Source organism: Microcebus murinus, chromosome 24 (assembly GCF_040939455.1).
Source record: "Microcebus murinus isolate Inina chromosome 24, M.murinus_Inina_mat1.0, whole genome shotgun sequence".
NCBI lineage: Eukaryota > Metazoa > Chordata > Mammalia > Primates > Cheirogaleidae > Microcebus > Microcebus murinus.
The window spans coordinates 5,489,038-5,506,883 of NC_134127.1; the positions used below are offsets into that span (position 1 = coordinate 5,489,038).

At 42.9% G+C, this 17,846-nt stretch overlaps 1 long non-coding RNA gene across 1 annotated transcript; it reads right to left on the reverse strand.

Moving 5' to 3' along the window:
* Positions 1-8,979: 8,979 nt before the first annotated feature.
* Positions 8,980-17,389, reverse strand: LOC105870417 (uncharacterized). The gene is made up of 4 exons (XR_001153621.2): positions 17,142-17,389; positions 11,429-11,642; positions 10,664-10,773; positions 8,980-9,169 (listed from the first exon to the last, which is right to left on the reverse strand). It is a non-coding gene; the product is annotated as an uncharacterized LOC105870417 (long non-coding RNA).
* Between the last annotated feature and the right edge of the window lie 457 nt (positions 17,390-17,846).

Here is a 17,846-nt window from a genome sequence, read left to right on the forward strand (position 1 = left end):
ATTAATAATCTTCCAAGGAACACCTTGAAACTTGACTCGCTGAGGGCACGTTGCAAATGGGCTCTAATGGCTTTTATTTCTCATTCTTGTCACCTCAGATCTAATCAGCTGTTTTGTCATTTTTAATTCCTATTTGGCAGGATCCTGCAAGGCTTCTCTGGCCTTTCAGATGAAGGCAGAGGAGGCAAGCCAGGCCCTGAGGCTCGTGGGACCGGGAAGTAGAACAGAGGGACGGGGCTGCATGGAGGGTGGCCTTCAACTGTGGCCGAGCCGGGAGGACCCGGGACGTGCCTGAATCCCCAAATGACGGCCACCTCGGTACCTCTCTGCTGAGGCTCGCCTGTGTCCTCAACATTACTTTCTCTGGGGACAGGATCTTTCATTCCTCAGTTAGAAACAAGTTTCAAATCTCTCGTGTGCTGCATTGGCTAAGAAGAAGATGGAACACTCAACACCACACAACTGAGCTCTGGTCCAGTTTCTGCAAACACGAACAGTGACATCCCTCGCCTCTGAGCCACCCAAGGGCCACTTTTGACCATGGCCCCACCCCTCCTGGGAAGGCAGTGAGGAATTGTAAATAATGAAAGCGAATCCATTAAATAAAAAATAAAATGCAGTGAAACGCAAGGCCCTTTAAAATAAATAACAAACGAAACGAATAAGAGCGGAGCGTTTGTTAGTGTTTCTCATGTCCCAGGCATGATGCTGAGCGTCTTCCTCATATATTAGCTCATTTTAATCTTTGCTATAGCTGAAGAATATTGCTGTTTTGCCGGGCGCGGTGGCTCACGCCTGTAACCCTAGCACTCTGGGAGGCCGAGGCGGGCGGATTGTTTGAGGTTTCGTGAGTTCGAAACCAGCCTGAGCGAGACCCCGTCTCTACTAAAAATAGAAAGAAATTAATTGACCAACTGAAAGTATATATACAAAAAACTAGCCGGGCATGGTGGTGCATGCCTGTAGTCCCAGCTACTCGGGAGGCTGAGACAAGAGGATCACTTGAGCCCAGGAGTTTGAGGTTGCTGTGAGCTAGGCTGACGCCACGGCACTCACTCTAGCCTGGGCAACAAAAGTGAGACTGTGTCTCAAAAAAAAAAAAAAAAAAAAAAAAAAAGAATATTGCTGTTTTCATTCTGTGGGTCAGAAAAAGAAACTCAGGGGGCATTTCACTTCTCAAGGTCCACAGCTGGTGAGCAGCAGAAGCACTTTGAAATGCAGACCCACCTGGCTTTCCAGCGCGTAACCTTCACCACCCATTAGGAAGCTGTGTGTCGTTGCCGGATCATCGTGCCTCTCTGAGCCTCCGTGCCGTGCGCTCCGCTCAGAAGTGAAACTTAAGACTGTGACATCTCAGACCCCACTTCCCAGCCATAATTCTCAACCTGTTATGTTCACTCTTCCTCTTTCAGGAGGGAAAAAAAAACTAAACACTTAAGTTCATATGGTAGCTTAATAAAAATAAATAAATTTTCAGAATGTGTTTTTGAGTAGTTGTTTATTTAGTGCCATCTCTTGTACCTTCTTTACATAAACCAGGGCACCAACAAGCAATAATAAATAATAAGCACTCTTCCTCTGCTAGACATGGGAAAGAGACCTGCTCTGATCATTTTTTTTGCAAAAAGCATGTAAACTATCTTGAAGGGTAGACATAAATCAGAGCAAAGAGCTCTTCAATAAAAAATTCAGGATTCTGAATTATTAAAAAAGCATTATGCTCATTACACCATATCTATGAAGACAGAAAAATAGGGGGTACAAGGATTTTTCAGCAAGAGTCGAAGCTCTAGGCACTTGGCAGTTCAGCAGAAACTTGTTTGATTCATTATTTAAACGCAGGGTATTTCTGTTTAATTCTGTAACCTAAAGTAACCAGGTAACTAATGGCCTCCATTTCTACAATGTTCTAATATTAAGAGTCAGAGACACAGGGAAGGATCAGGGCCGGAATAATAAAATCCAAAGCCCTCTTCTGAACACTTCCACTTTTAAGGACAAAAGACCGGAACAATTTCTTCCCAGCCAATTAAAACCAGAAATCTAGAATCCATCCCAGCAGGGACATGAGGAAGATGAGATCTCTCAACCAAACACAGTGATGCCAGCCAATCAGCTCTCAGGGAGAAACCGCTACTAACCTTCCCATAGGGTACAAGCTATGGCCTTAATTTTTTTTTTTTTTTAAGTCGAGAATTAAGTATCTGGCAGAAGACAGATTCCTTCCCTTAACAGGCCCTAGCAGAATGACCCGCTCCTAACTTCATTTAAAAGCCTCATTTTGGTCTTTCAAATATTGATTTTTAAAATATTCTTTGGGAGAAAGCCACTCAGGGACCTTTAAGTTGGGGTTCACAAATGATGCATGCCCAGATGTGTTTATTGCAGAATGGAAATGTAGACTTTTTTCCCTATCCTCATTTCCCTCCACCTAAGTATCTCTTTATTCATTACTTTAATTACCTAATCGTAAATTTCTTTAGGGGGTTACTTACAAAGAAAATTAGCATCAAAGCTTGGCAGTAAATTCAGGGGCTTTTGGAGATAGTCCAAGCTGTTTCACCTGTGATTAATTAGATGGTTTTTTTTTTTTTTTTTCCTTTAAGTGCCAGAAGGCTGTTGAGGTCTTTAAACAGTTACATGACTGCTGGCGGTGCTGCAATTATGATTGATGCATGCGTCTGGAGTCTGAGGCTGCAGCCCGGCTTTTGTTGGTGGCGTGTGGGTGTGGGTATGGGCGTGCATGTGCGAGACAGAGGGATGGAAACAGGCTTGGGTTGCAAGGGCTTGGACAAACTCCAGGGGTTTTGAAAACACAGTGAGGTGCTTCTTTAATATTCTTGTAAGTGCAGGTCTAGAAGCTCCAAGCCAGGAACTCCTATCAAAATATTTCAGCAATTTCAGAAATGTTGGTTTAGCAGGTCTCTTCCTCGCCATTAGTCACTGCGGAGTCAAGCTTTTTTTTTTTTTATTTCGGCATATTATGGGGGTACAAATTTTAAGGTTTCAATAAATGCCCTTTCCCCCCTCCCCCCTAAGAAATGCATATTTTCAACAATCCTTTTGCTTTATATATATATATATATATATATATATATATATATATATATATATATACACATCAGGGCAACCAAACTTTTTTTTTTTTAGAGATGGGGTCTTGCTATGTTGCCCAGGCTGGAGTGCAGTGGCTATTCACAGGTGCAAGCACAGCACATTCCAGCCTTGAACTCCTGAGCTCAAGCGATCCTCCTGCCTCAGCCTCCTGAGTAGTGGGGGACTATGGGCGAACATTATTATTGCACCAGGCTCAAATCTGTTTTTAAGAGGGTCCATGTCTCTCTAACATTCCACACTGTGAAAAACAAGACAGGAGAAATGGTTTATTTGGATAATTGATTGGGTGTAAAATTATGCCCGAACTTTAGCAATAAAGTCAAAGCAATCTCTTAGTATTTTTGGGAAAAAGTTAATACTGCTAGTCACTCGATCAATATGCTCTCAAGGGTACAATATGGAAGGTCAGTGATTATTTTATAACAAATGTCAGTTTATGATTTGTTTTAATCCTCTGTGTGAGAGAGGAGAGGGTTCTGCAAACCATCTGATGCAGTCATGGTAGAAGGAAGTTCAGAGTTCTTGCCAACTTTCCCCGACATTTGTATCGACTTCTGAGCCCCTAGAAGTTGAGATCATTGTCACCTAACAGACATCACTCTCCACATTCATAACATCCGTGACAATATTTAAACAACAAATAAAATAATCCGATACTGGCCTGCCCTCTTAGGGTCACAGAAATGCTTGTCACATGGGCGCGTTGCAGAGATTTCTGCCATCCCTGCCAATGGGGCCTGGAATTAGGGGTTGGCAAACTCGTCCTGTAAAACCCAGAGCCAGAGAGGAGATACCTAAGGCTCGTGGGCCAGTAGGCCTCTGTTGCAACTACTCAGCTCTGCTACTGCAGTGAGAAAGCAGCCGCGGTGGATAGGAAAACGAATGGGCAGCGCTGCGCTCCAAAGGAAGGTGTTTGCTGACCCCCGGCCTAGAGCACGGCTTCTCAGACTTTAATGGGTGCATTAAAGTGGGGGCTTCTTGTTCAAATGCAGATTCCGAATCAGCAGGTCAGGAGTGGGCCTGAGGTCTGCATCCTGACCCTCTGCCGCTCGGCGGTGGCGCTGCTGGTCCGAGGACCTCACTTTGAGCAGCAAGGCGTAACCGTGTCTCCTTGAGGCATATTCCTCCTTTCCATTTCCAGGGTGCCAGCAATAACACCGAGGCTCAGAGAGCAGAGACGAGCTCTTAGTTCATTAGAAATATTGCCGTAGGACCAGTGTGAGGTTTAGATCCTTCAACTCTGCGATCTTCAAAGATTCTTCTAGTGCTTCATCCCTTGGAGGAGGTTGGGGGGGGGGGAGTCTGGATTTCCCTTTCCTGAACATCACCCTTCCTCTTTTTCACCTCTGGGATTGGTTGCTGAGGGTCTCGCGCTCCTAAAGGGACAGATGGCTCCAGCCACCGTGCACCTGCACACGCGGCTCATCGAGGTCATTTATGCCAGCTCCGCTCCCTCCCTGTTGCCCCTTCCCGCCTCAGCGTGGGGGTCTCTGATGGCCAGGCGGACGCCCCCCTGGCCCCGCCTAATTGGCTGCAACGCAGGCGCTAATGTAGGTTGAGAGACCAATTAACGGGGCTTGTTTTCACCAATGCTGCATCGGAACATCAATTATGCTAAACAACACGCTCTATTAAGACATTTCCCTGCCACTATCATTTGCAATGGGACATTTCAGAGCAGGGCAGAGAGGAGCCGCCTGCCTGAAAGGTTTCTTTCTCTCTCTCTCTCTCTCTCACCGCTCAGAAGGGCTGGCCATTGGCAGCAGGATTTTAGAACCAGGAAGCCACAAAGCGGGAAAACAGCTGACACTAATTGGCTGCTTTATCTGGGCTTTAGTCTGTAGATCACGGGGATTAAGGTCCAAGGAGCCAGAGAATAGGTTGGGTGAGGGACCCTGGTAATCCCTCGGCATGGCCTGCCCATTCCGCTTGCAAATGGAAAGCACCAGGCACTGAGATAGATGTTCAATGTCTGAACCTTCAAAAATATAATCACAGTAACAGGAAGCTGTCGGGGGGGGGAGGAAGAGAGTTGTATTTCCTTCTCCCAGTTTAGCTGGTTATGAGTTCCATGCCTCCCTTGTCTCATCTCATCGTCTTGAGATGCACTCCCTGATTTGCATTATCAGTGCTTTCGTCTTTACGTGGCTCAATTCATGCATCTTGACCATGCTGCTCTTAGGGACTGAGTATACTGAGTAATCCGGCCAAATTTAGCACACAATCCCCAACTTGGAGTCAACAGTTTGGTGGGGAGACTGGACTACTGCAGACGTCTACTCATTTACTCAACCTTTCATCCCTTCAACAGATATTTGTTAATTACTCGTTGTATTTCCGGTGCTCTGCTGGGCTGGAAGCTCAGCCCCTACCCTGCCACGGTTATTGCTAGATAGATAGAAAGGTGGGTAGGCAAAAGAGCAGCAGTGATGTTGTGTGAGTACTGCTACCATGACTGTGACCCTACTGCTACTCAGGGGGGCACAAAATAGACAAAACATGACAGCACCATAGAATCATGTATTGTAAACCCTTAAAACGTAATGTAGGTTTAAAATGAGTGTTATAGGCCGGGCGCGGTGGCTCACGCCTGCAATCCTAGCACTCTGGGAGGCCGAGACGGGAGGATCGCTCAAGCTCAGGAGTTCGAAACCAGCCTGAGCAAGAGCGACACCCCCGTCTCTACTATAAATACAAAGAAATTAATTGGCCAAGTAAAAATATACAGAAAAAATTAGCTGGGCATGGTGGCTCATGCCTGTAGTCCCAGCTACTCGGGAGGCTGAGGCAGGAGAATCGCTTGAGCCCAGGAGTTTGAGGTTGCTGTGAGCTAGGCTGACACCACGGCACTCTAGCCTGGGTGACAGAATGAGGATCTCTGTCTCAAAAAATAAATAAATAAATAAATAAAAATAAAAGATTGGTATGTGCTCTCCTATACCCCATAGTGCTTAGTTCAAACTTTACCACTCTTCTTAAACTTTTCAAACTTCAAGACAAAACTGAGATTGTCAGATTTAAGCTCCCTCAACTCCCAGCAATTAAAGAACTATCCATATTTGTATTCTCACCCCTCCTCATGTTCTTGCAGGAAGAGCTGTTATTTCTCTTGTTTACTGTCTTTCCCTCGACCTGTGCCCATGACCAGCGAAGCCGCCGTGCCCCAGGCTCTTACTGCACCTGCGAGGGCCTTTCCCCGGTCGGCACCTCCATCCCACTGGCTCCTTCTTCACAGCATCAAATTACCATCAAGCCTGGTGTTCACCTTAAAAAATAAAGTCGTCCCCTCACCCTGCACCTCCCATCCTTTTCTTACCTTCCAAGCTTATATGTCTTGCTTCTCGACTTGTTCTCTGTTCTGTCCACCCTCCGCCTCTTGTTCTTCACATACCTGCATTTCGGTCCCTTCTGTCCCTGTGCCCCACAGATACTACTCTGGCAAAAGGCCCCAACAATATTCTGACAGCCACAAGGCACAAGGCGCCCTGGTTCACACCTATAATCCCAGCGCTCTGAGAGTCTGAGGAGGGAGGATTGCTTGAACCCAGGAATTTGAGGATGCAGTGAGCCATGAAGGTGCCACTGTACTCACCCTGGGTGACAGAGTAAGACCCTGCCTCTAAAATAATAAACAAGTAAACCTGAGTCATAAAATTTCCACCAAAACCTGCTAATCCTTTTGCATGCTCTGACTTGGTGAACAGCAACATCACTGGAAACTTGGATGGTTTTGCTTTTTCTCACCCTGACACTGGTCAATCAATCAGTCCTATCAACTCCATTTCCCTCACTTCTGTCACAGTTGTCCCGCCCTCTTCTCCATGCCTGCTGTTCCTGTCTTAGTTCGGGACAGGACTGAGTTCTCGTCGTCTTTTATTAGGACGAGGGCGATCATATTCCCATCTCATTTCCTTGCCTCTGATATTATTTCAGATTCCACCGCCTTTCAGTTTATCCGACACGTTGCAGCTAGGGTTGCCTGTGTAGAACACAAATCAGACCTTAAGCAAAAGCACGCTCTAAACCTTGTGTGGCCGGGCACAGGCTGCAGGAGCTGTCATCCTACAGAGGAGAAGTTCTGCAGGGCTACTGGAATGGCCACAGTGAGGGGTGGGCAGAGAGGGTGATTAAGGGCTTTGAATCGTAGACGCCCCTCTTTCTGCCCTCTGCCCTTCATCCAGTATTGTGCTGGCCAAGGTTTAACAACCAGCTCTCAAAAAATAAGGACAAAACCCGCAAAACCTTTATTTGTAGAATTTGCTGGTTTTCATGGCATAGATTCTCCCACTGTGGCCAACTCCAAGCTACCAAGATAGCAGCGTCACAGGATTGCTTCGGCACAACACCACTGTCCCCACCTTCTGGACCACCCCTGCCCTCAATCAGGAAGACTCTACCTTCATCTGTGACATGCGAGGCTTCCTCACGAGCCAGGGATGGCAAACAGGTTTTAACTCGCAGAAACTCTGATCGATTGTTAATGGCTGCCTAGAGGGCTGCAGCGAAGGGCGATTAAATCGCCTCCAGGCTCAGGGAACAAGAGCGCTGTGATCAATTAGTAATGTCTGCCGTGGACGTGAGGAGCTAGAGTGGCTGCATGTGCTACATATTTTTCCTGCAGCTGCTATAAGTACTAACTTGAATACAAGATTCCCTTATGCAACTGGGAAACAGTTTGAAAATTTATAGAACAAAGGAAAATCTCTGCAGTTACCTGGGCCCTCTAAGCAAAGGTTACCTTTTCAGTGGGGCTTTTTCCCTTTGTTCACCAAACTCTTGCCTAAATGAGTTGAAGCCTGTCGGCCCTATGATCTAAGGAAGAGGATGCAAGGCTGTGATCGTTCAGTAGCTTCGCTGCAAATGCCATGTGATTTGAGAGGATTTGTTGGTTATCTGCATAAATGTGCCCAGCCTGAGAACACCTGGCTGCTCTCAGTGAGAGCCATGCCGAGACTTCCGTTGGCCCCGTAGAATCGGTACGCTGGCCTCTGGACACATGTGTGCACGTGTTTAATAACGGGACTGTACTCCGGTCTGTCCTGTTCCTCCCTCTTGTGATCAGGAGAGGTGGACCCCAACTTCCTTCTCAGCGGACACCCTGAACCTCTGTGGTCGGCAAGCACAGGGTCCTGCCTGCCGTGGTGACAGCAAACACCCATCAGCTCTGGGGAACTCCCCTTCCTTCTCGCAGGACCCAGGGAGGTGAGAGTTGATAATAAAGTTCGGTTTTGCTTCACACATATCTGGCAAGTCTGTGTTCTCTGCATAAGGGCACAGTTGGACTCTCTTAGCTTTTATCTTCCGAACTAGATTATTTTTAAAAATATTTAATTGACAAAGACTGTATACATTCAAGGCATACCATGTGATTATTTAATATACATACACATCATGATTATTACTCTCAAATTAATTAACACATCCATCACCACCCATACTGTACCTTAGATCCCCTGAACCTGTTCCTCTTACAACTAAAAGTTCATGCCCTTTGACCAACACCTCCCCACTTCTCCCACCCCCAAGCTCCTAATAACTACGACTCTACTCTCTGTTTCTGTGAGTTCCACTTTTTTAGATTCCAGATATGTGAGATCATAAAGTGTGTTTGTCATTCTTTGTCTGGTTTATTTCATTTAGCACAATCTCCTCCAGGTTGATCCTTATTGCAAATGGCAGGATTTTCTCCTTTTTATGGCTGAATAATATTCTAGTGTGTGTGTGTGTGTGTGTGTGTGTGTGTGTGTGTGTGTAAAAACACAGTTTCTTTTTGTTGTTGTTCATAGATCATCAGTTTTAACAAGACTATACTTACTTAAGTTCATCTGTAAAATGGGGATAAGGGCATTTAGTTTATTTTTATGGTTGTCGTGTAAATAAAGGTGACAATGTCTGTAACGTACTTAACACAGAGATCGGTGCACAGCAAACTGCTTTAAAATGCAATTCTAGTGACGCAAACCACACCGTTATCATCTTGCAAGGTCCACTCACAGGAAGCGTGTCTTTCCCATCCTCTTCATTACCGTCGACTGGTCTCTTCTCTGTGCATCTGCAGAATCCGTAGCGATTATTATTTGAAGCATTAACATTTGCGGAGAATTTACCAACTGCCCGAACCATGCTGAGTATCACCTGTACAATCTCATTTCATCCTCCTTACAGTTGTATGAAGCAACAGAAACTGAGGTACCGAAGGGACTAAGTCGCTAAGGGTGCCCAGTGAACAAATGGGAAATGTGGAATTTGGAGGAAAATAAGAAAGCTATTTCCATAGCTTTTGCTTTTAAGCTCTGTGCATGGCCGCCTCTGCTTTTTATCATGATTTCATTCACACACTGCTTCTCCAGTTGCTCGAGCTGGCAGCTACTTGAGGGGAGATGTTTTTTTTTTCCTCTTCACGGTTTTATGATAGCATCTTGTGCCACGCCTGGCATCATTCGCGGAGGCTGAGGTAGAATGGAGCGTTGGAAATGGGGACATTTGGTTACAAAGCCAACACAGTTCAAAGATAAAGAATGTGCATGTCCTTAAAAAGATCGACAGCTTTCTTCCTTGATCCTTTCACTTGGGCCCTATTGCAAGAGGTACCTAGTCTAAGGACAGGGAACAAGAGCTGTGGTCTGGAAAGATGGAAGCTCCAGGGCTTCCCTGACCACCTCTGGTCCAGTGTAGGGGAGGCTTCGGACCAACCCGGCCTGGATGACCACCGGCCTTGCTGTGGGCTGCGTTGGACTTCAGGAAGAGGAGACGCCGGGCAGAGACTCGGTGCAAACTAATGAGATGCCCGGGCTCTGTAAGCAGACGATGAGGTGGAGCCAATGGCCTCAGTAACACCAAGCGGCTGCTTGTGCCAATGCCCAGTTTTGCATACGCAGGACACGCAGGTGCAATGCACAGAGCTTAGAAGCAAGAGCTACGGGCTTGCCAGATGGTACAAAAAGGAGGGCGGCCCGAGCTCCTGGGCTGGCCCACCAACGCCCTGATGCCCCGGCACCTGCTCTCCTGGGGACAACCCTCCCAGAGGGTGCTGCCTCTGTTCCCCAAAGCAACGCACCTATAACTGTTTCCTTTTTTTTTTTTTTTAATAACTGTGACCAAATGGATTACTCCTTTCTGCACAAGAATGTATGTCACTGTCAACATCAAAAACCTCCCTGCTTTGCTCTGGCAGCACCCGCCTTATTGATCAGGCGCCTGGCAACCACTCACTCACACAAAGCACTTAAACCTGTATGACTTCAAAAAGCAAGGTAAGGCGAGCCACCCCGGGCAGTCCAGCACACACCTAATGTGATTATTGCTCCTCTTCTTGGTGATAATAGAATTATGCAAAAGCAGCCTTGACCCAGTAAAGATTTTCTGTTCGGAATCAAATCTCTGCTCGCCCCTAACTCAAAATGCCCCCCCCCCCGGTAGCTCCTGCCCCTTCTTGCTTCCCAGCCCCTCCTACGCAGGGCGGTGTTCCCTGTGTACGATCAGGCAAGTGCCAGAGCTTCTTACCTGTGAAGTACAGCAAAGCAGTGAAAAATACAGCTAGACTCACCTTGCGGATAATTGATGAAGAAAAACATCCCTCTTCATTTATTCATCCATTCTGAAGTGTTTGTTAATCATCTCCCCTGCGACTGCAGTCAGCGTGGGTTGGGTGGCTACCTGCAATTTGATGAGTGAGGCTTCTCACGACTGTTTCAGGTCGTGTCCCTTATTTCTCATATTTCCCAAGTTGTCTGGATCAGGGGACGAGGTAGCCCTGCCGCTGGCACTGGTCATACTAATCAGTGACAGCTGTTTGACAATGACCAAAATAGAGCCCTTGGAGCAAAGATGCAGACAAGTTGTCAAGAATCAAGTAGCTCCAGGCATGGGATGTACACTTTACCGCCCCAGGTAGACTATGGCTACACCTATAAGCACCTTGCAAGGGAGGCATTATTGGCAGATTTTCTCAGCTGGGGAAATGAGATTAGGAAAGGGTAAGCCATTTCCCCAAATTCATGCCCCACCAACCAATAGAGTCAAAACTGGAGCCCAGAGGGCCTCTCTGCCTGTAAAACCTACTGCTTTTCTTCAGCTTGCATTTCACACATGAATGGCACTCATATTTTTATCACCCCTATAAGGAGACAATGGTTTTTCTAATGGGGTTGGATTATGTCATTTGGTTTTGGGATTGTTAAAAGGCAATAATATAATGATAATGCAATGAGAAGAAGATATAGGAAATGTTGGAATAACTTAAAAGTAGAAGATTCTATTAACTGTGGAACTTTTCATAGTCTTCTCTAAACACATTGAATAACATACTTACCGAAAAATATTTTCAAAAGAACAATTCTTCTTGGAGTACTCATTCCTTGGCAGCAGGCTAGAAAGGTCTCCTGTGAGTCTTGAAGAATCAGAATCCCATGCGTGAAGGTGCCCAAACACTGAGTATCTTTGGTAGCCACAAAATAATGAACTGCTATTATTCCGAACTCCTTTTGTTCACGTCTTTAGTGGTATGAAACTTCAGGATGCACATTCTGACAAAGAGTTTATAAGTTTATTTGTGAATTGGCTAAGTGATATCTTGTAAAACTACAAAAAATGTTCTTTTGGTATGAAACTTTGCACTCGTTCATTCATTCAACTAATATCTAGTCAACATCTAATATGTGTGAAATAATATTCTCACCATCAAGACCATGGTAGCAAATGGGACAGATGAGTCTTTTACAAAATCTCACTTATTAATAAAACAAACTACTCAAAACAAAACCTGCTAGCAAGCCGGGAAAAGTGTCCAGTCTTGCAGTGGTGAATAGAGTGAACTGAATGATAGCAATTAGTAGAGAGGCAATGAATAGACAGAACCAGAATATGTTTTAGAGGAAGAAGTGACAGAACCTGCTAATGGATTACATAAGGAGGAAAGGAAGGAAGATGACCTTTCGCCTTTTACCTGAGCAATTGAGTAGATGAGGGTAGAGTTAACCAAGATGTAAAATAATAGAGAGAAGAGGACTGAGGCCAAGGTAATGGTGGAATGAGTCGTTCTCTCTTGGTCGTGTTAAATTTCATATGCTATCAGATATGGTGTTGAAGTTAGTAGATACATAGAATTCAGGGGAGATGTAAGGGCTGGAGAGATAAATCTTAGGGTTATCTGTATTTAGGAGTTATTTAAAATCATTAGCTTAGATGACAACACCAAATGAGTTAATAAACATGGAGAAGAGGAGGAAGCCTTGGTCTGAGCTCTGGAACATTCCAACACTAGGGAGTAGGCAATGGAATCTATCCAATAGACCTGGCAAAGGGTGACCATGGGAAAGGAGGGAAACCATGAAGGTGAGGTGTCATGAACGTGAAATGAAGAAGGAGTTCTCAGAAGACAATGATCATGGATGCCCCCTCAGGAAAAGCCTGGGATTTATTGACTTATTCATTTTATAGCTGTACTATCAAAGTAGAACTTATTTTATGGGTATTTTGGGATCCAGGACAATAAAATTTCAGAAATTCAGACAGCTGAGATAGTAGCTGCTTGCTTTGTATTTTATGAGAATAAGGATTGCCTCACAACAAGTATTGCCAGTTCTCAAATATCTGTACACTCTATTTCCACTTTCCAATAGAGTAATCACTGAGTAAAAGCATATTTTAATCATTGCTCTATTTAGCATTGTTCTAGTTGGACTCAAGATCCCATCACCTGACTCCAAGTCAACTGATATCTTTGTTTGGAGGCTTTTCACTTATAGCAGATGCTAGCACCAACACAGCTAAAATCCATGCATAAAATCAATTGACCACTCAGGAGAATTGTTAAACTATTAAGGTTCGTGGCCTTTGTATTGAAAATAACTATTAACAAAGTATGATTAAGAACATTTTTTTCAATAATGATGATGAAATATGTTTATTGAGATATAAAAAAACTACAAGAGTTTATTACCAGATAATTGCTATTTTTTAAGCAATTATGAGAGAAGGAAAATTATTGTAAGAGAACATTTTGAGAAGTAAGATGATATGGTGCAGATAAACTAGAACAAATGGATAAATCCCTAGAAACTTGCAACTCAATAAGACTGAATTATAAAGAAATAGAAAATCTGAAAGACCCATAACTAGTGGGGAGAATTAATCAGTAATCAAAAACTTTCCAACAATAACAACAACAACAGCAACAATAAGCCTGGGACTGGATAGCTTCACTGTTGAATTCTTGTAAATATTTAAAGAAGAATTAACACCAGTTCTTCCCAACTGCTTCCAAAGAATTGAAGAGGACAGAACACTTCTAAACTCATTTTTTGAGGTCATCATTCCTCTGATACCAGAGCCAAAGATGCTACAAGAAAAGAAAACTATAAGACAATATCTCTGATGAATGCATAAACAAAAATACTCAACATAATACCAGCAAACTAAATTTAACAGCACATTAAAATGATCATATACCATGATGAAGTGGGATTTATCCCTGGGTTCAATGTACACGAATCAATTAATGTTATATATCATATTAACAGAACAAAGGACTCAAGAAATCACAAGATCATCTCAAAAGATGCAGAAAAAGCATTTGGTAAAATCCAACACTCTTGTATGAGTTTTTTATGATAAATGAAAATCTCAACAAACTTGAAATAGAAGAAAAATTACCTCAACACAAAAAGGCTTTATAAGAAAAACCTAGAGCTGACATTATACTCAATGGTGAGAAACTGAAAGCATTTCCTCTAAGATCCCAAACAAGTCATGGATACTCAATCTCACCGTTTCTGTTCAACATAGTACTGAAAGTACAAGCCAGAAAAATAGGCAAAAAATAAAAGTCATCCAAACTGAAAAGGAAGAAATAAAGTTATTTCTGTTTGCAGATCACAGGATCTTACATGTAGAAAATCAAAAAAACTTCACAAAGAAACCTGTTAAAACTAATAAGTGAATTCAGTAAAGTTGCAGGATATGAAATCTACATACAAAAATAAGTTGCATTTCTATACACTAATAACGAAAAGGAAATTAAGAAAACAATCTCATTTACAATATTAGCAAAAAGACCTAAAACACTTAGCAATAAACTTAACCAAGAAGGTGAAAGTCTTGTACCTTAAAATTACAGAACATTGATGAAATCAATTAAAGAAGATACAAATAAATGGAAAGACATCCCATGTCCATGGATTAGAAGAACTAATATTGTTAAAGTGGACCTACTACTCAAAATGACCTACAAATCCAAAGCAATTACTATCAGAATCTCAGTAGTATTCTTTACAAAAATAAAAAAAAATCCTAAAATTTACATAAAACCACAAAGGACACCAAATAGCAAAAGGACTCAGGAAGTGTGATGCCTCCAGCTTTGTTCTTTTTTCTCAAGAGTCCTCCTACTTATGATCTCTTCTTTTGATTAAAGAATTCCTTTTATTATTTCTTTTAATATAAGTCTAAAGGTGATTAAATTCTCTCACTTTCTATATACCTGGTAGTATTTGTATTTTGCCTTTATTTATGCAGGATATTTTCACTGGGCACAGAATGCTAAGTGGTTAGTTTTCCCCTCTTTTCCATATCTTTAAATGCACTATCCACTGTCCTAAGACTTACATTGGTTCAATGAAAGAGTCAGCTAGAGATTTTATTGTAGCTATCTAAAGGTCCTTTTTCTCTTGAAATGCCTTTTCTTTGGATGCCTTTAAGAGCTTCTATTTTAGTTTAATATGAAGAAAATGTACTATGATTTGTGTAGGAATTCTTTACATTTTTCTATGCTTAGGGTTCAAAGAGATTCTTGAATGTATGGGTTGAGGTCTTCAAGTTAGAGTAATTCTTGGTCAGTATTTCCAAAAATATTTCTATCCCACATTTTTTCTCTTTCCTGTCTTTCTGGGACTCCAGTTACATTTTAGACATGATCACCATGTCTCTTATACATATGGGTCATTTTCTTTTTTTCCTCCATGCTTCAATGCATTTTTTTTTTTTTTACTAACCTATTTTCTAATTCACTAATTTTACCTTCTTCTTTATCCAACAGCTATTAAACCCATCATTTACGTTTATAATTTTAATTCTTGTAATTTTAAAACAATTTTTCGAGAAATCATCATTCTCTGATAATAAACTACTTCATCTTGTCATCCAATTTTTTGAACGTGGTAATCAGAGTCACTTTAAAGTCTATGTCTTATATATTATATTTAGATTATCTGTGGGCCATCTCCACTGCCTTCCTCGTGTCTCTGTTGTTTTCTTTTCTTTTTTTTTTTTTGTCTGTTGCTATCATTCACGATAATTATTTCCTTATTTATTTCTTGGAGGCAACAAGGAGTAAAAGAGATGGTCAGCATTATCTCAGAGAGAAGGAAAAAAGGCTTCCAGTCTATCGGAGGCAAAGTCAGGTTGCTGGAGACAAGAGTAAATTAAAGCAGAAGTAAGATTGACTTCAACCGTTTTTACTGAGTGCTTGACATTGTATATAAAGAGTGTAGAAACTTTGAATAATGTTAACTTCCGGCAGAGAGGATTGATCGTTTTTGCTGTTGTTACCTATAGGCATTTATATCAGGGATCGACGGACCCCCTTAATACAGTCAGAGAACGAGAGGCGTTGGAGCTGAGTTTCGGTTGTCATGAGCACTGTTCCATTCCTAGCTTGAAGTAGCTCTAAAAGTAGATAGCGCCTTTCGAGAATCTTCGCTGAAAGCAAGAGTGGTTTTCTCAGAACCGTTCTCCTTGCCAAGACCTGAAGGCCCATTTTTGCCTCCCCAGTACTATGGAGAGGGGTGAAATCTCCACTTAGCTTTGCAGCTTTTTGGCTGATGCTTTCCTTTTACATTCTCAGCCTCTCGTGCTGAAAATATTAGGAGTAAATAAATTCCTCAAGGAAAAAAAAAAAAAAAGAGCACAGAAAATCATGCTCACTGTTTTCCAGATCTCTTTTCTCCAGAACTTAGTTCCCTCAATACTGGCTACCTTTCTAGCCCTCAACTCCAGTTGTTTTCTTTTTTTTCCTCCCAGGCCCAGGAGACTGCTGGAAGCTCTAAGCCTTGCAATTGGGTTTGATCTCTTGTCGGGCACTGCTTACTAATTGGCAAACGCTTTCAGGAAAAAGCAGGGGAGAGAATGGTGAGCTCGCCTCAAAGTTGTTCTTTTCTCTTGGATCTTAGCCTTTCAAGTTCCTGCTGACTTCGTTGCTCTCTGATTACTTCAAAAAGATACTTTAAAGAAATTTCATCCAGTTTTACATTTTTTTTGTTCTTGGAGTGAGAGTTGGTCTGCTACAGCTATTAACTGAGATAAAAACAAAAATTAAGAAGGATAATGTTTTTTATATAAAATTCAGAATTCCCAGCTTCTCTTAAAAAAAAAAATTAGAACACCAGGTCCACATTCTTGCATGAAAATAATGGCTTGAGGCAAGTAGTCCTTGTCCTTTTAGTTTCAGTTAGCTGCCGTCCGGGTCTTTTTACTTATCTGTGCTAGTAATGAGAGGGCCGTAATCAAGGTTGGAGTGACACGATACCCAACTGTGCTGTGGACAAGCAGAGTCAAAGGTGATGTGAAAATGCAAAGCCAGAGAAGTGATGGGAAAACTGGAAGATTATTATATCATGGAAGTTGAGGACCAAACTCCGACTCTTTTTCTTCTGCCCAAATTCCTTTCCAAGATGACTGACTTGGAAAGGTGAGTTATGCCTACAAATGATAAGATCACACTAAACAGGTTTCAGGTTTTATTAACCCAGTATAATGTGGATTGCTTCCTAACTTGGTTCCATGTAACATCACAAGACAGATAGAAGACCCTGCTACCTTGACTTAAGCATCCTAGTAGAGCCCTGTCTTAGCTCAAGCATTCCTTGCTACTGACTCCAGTCCTTTAGACAAAGCTTAACTCTTTCAATCAATTACCAACTAAAGAATCCCTGAAACCCACCTATGACTTGTAGGCCCCAGCTTTGAGACGTCCCGCCTTTTGGGGCCAAACCACTGTGTGCCTTCCACGTGTTGATTTGTTGTTTTACCTGCAATTCTGGCTCCATGAACATATAAAAACTGATTGAAACCCAGCTGCCTCAGGTGCGTGTTCTCAAGACCCCTTGAAAGCGTGTTTCCCCGGGGCCACCGTGGCACACATTCAGCTTAGAAGAAACCTCTTTCGATTATTTTACAGAGCTTAGGTTCTTCTGTCAACAGAGCCAAAGGAAGACAGTGTTCCAGGATGGAGGAGGAGAGCAACGGCACTGAATCCTGCTAGGGCTCAACTCAGGCTAGCACTAAATATTCTACTACGGCGAGTGATGTCAGTGTCATCGATGATCTCACAAAGAGCATTTTCAGTAGAACAATGGGAGTGTACAGCCAGGTTGGGGAGGTTTAAATCAGTGAGTCAGACATGTGGAAAATAAAGTAGTGAATGCAGATGACTAGTTGTTAAGTTTGTGACGAGAAGGCAAGAGAGAGGAAGGCGGCAGGGAAAAATACGTGGGGTTGGGCAACAGACAGCCCTATTTTACTGCCTTCCTAGCGCATGAGCCGGCCTTCCCCCACTTTCTTGCAAGATGAAATACCGCCCGGTTATGTTTTGAAGGCAAAGGAGAGTAAAAGAGCTGGTCAGCATTTCCACACCTCAGGGAAAAAGGAAGCAAGGCTCGCAGGGCGGTCTGGAGGCTAATTTGGGTTGCTAGAGCAAAGAGTAAATTAAGGCAGAGAAAAGACTGACTTTGCCC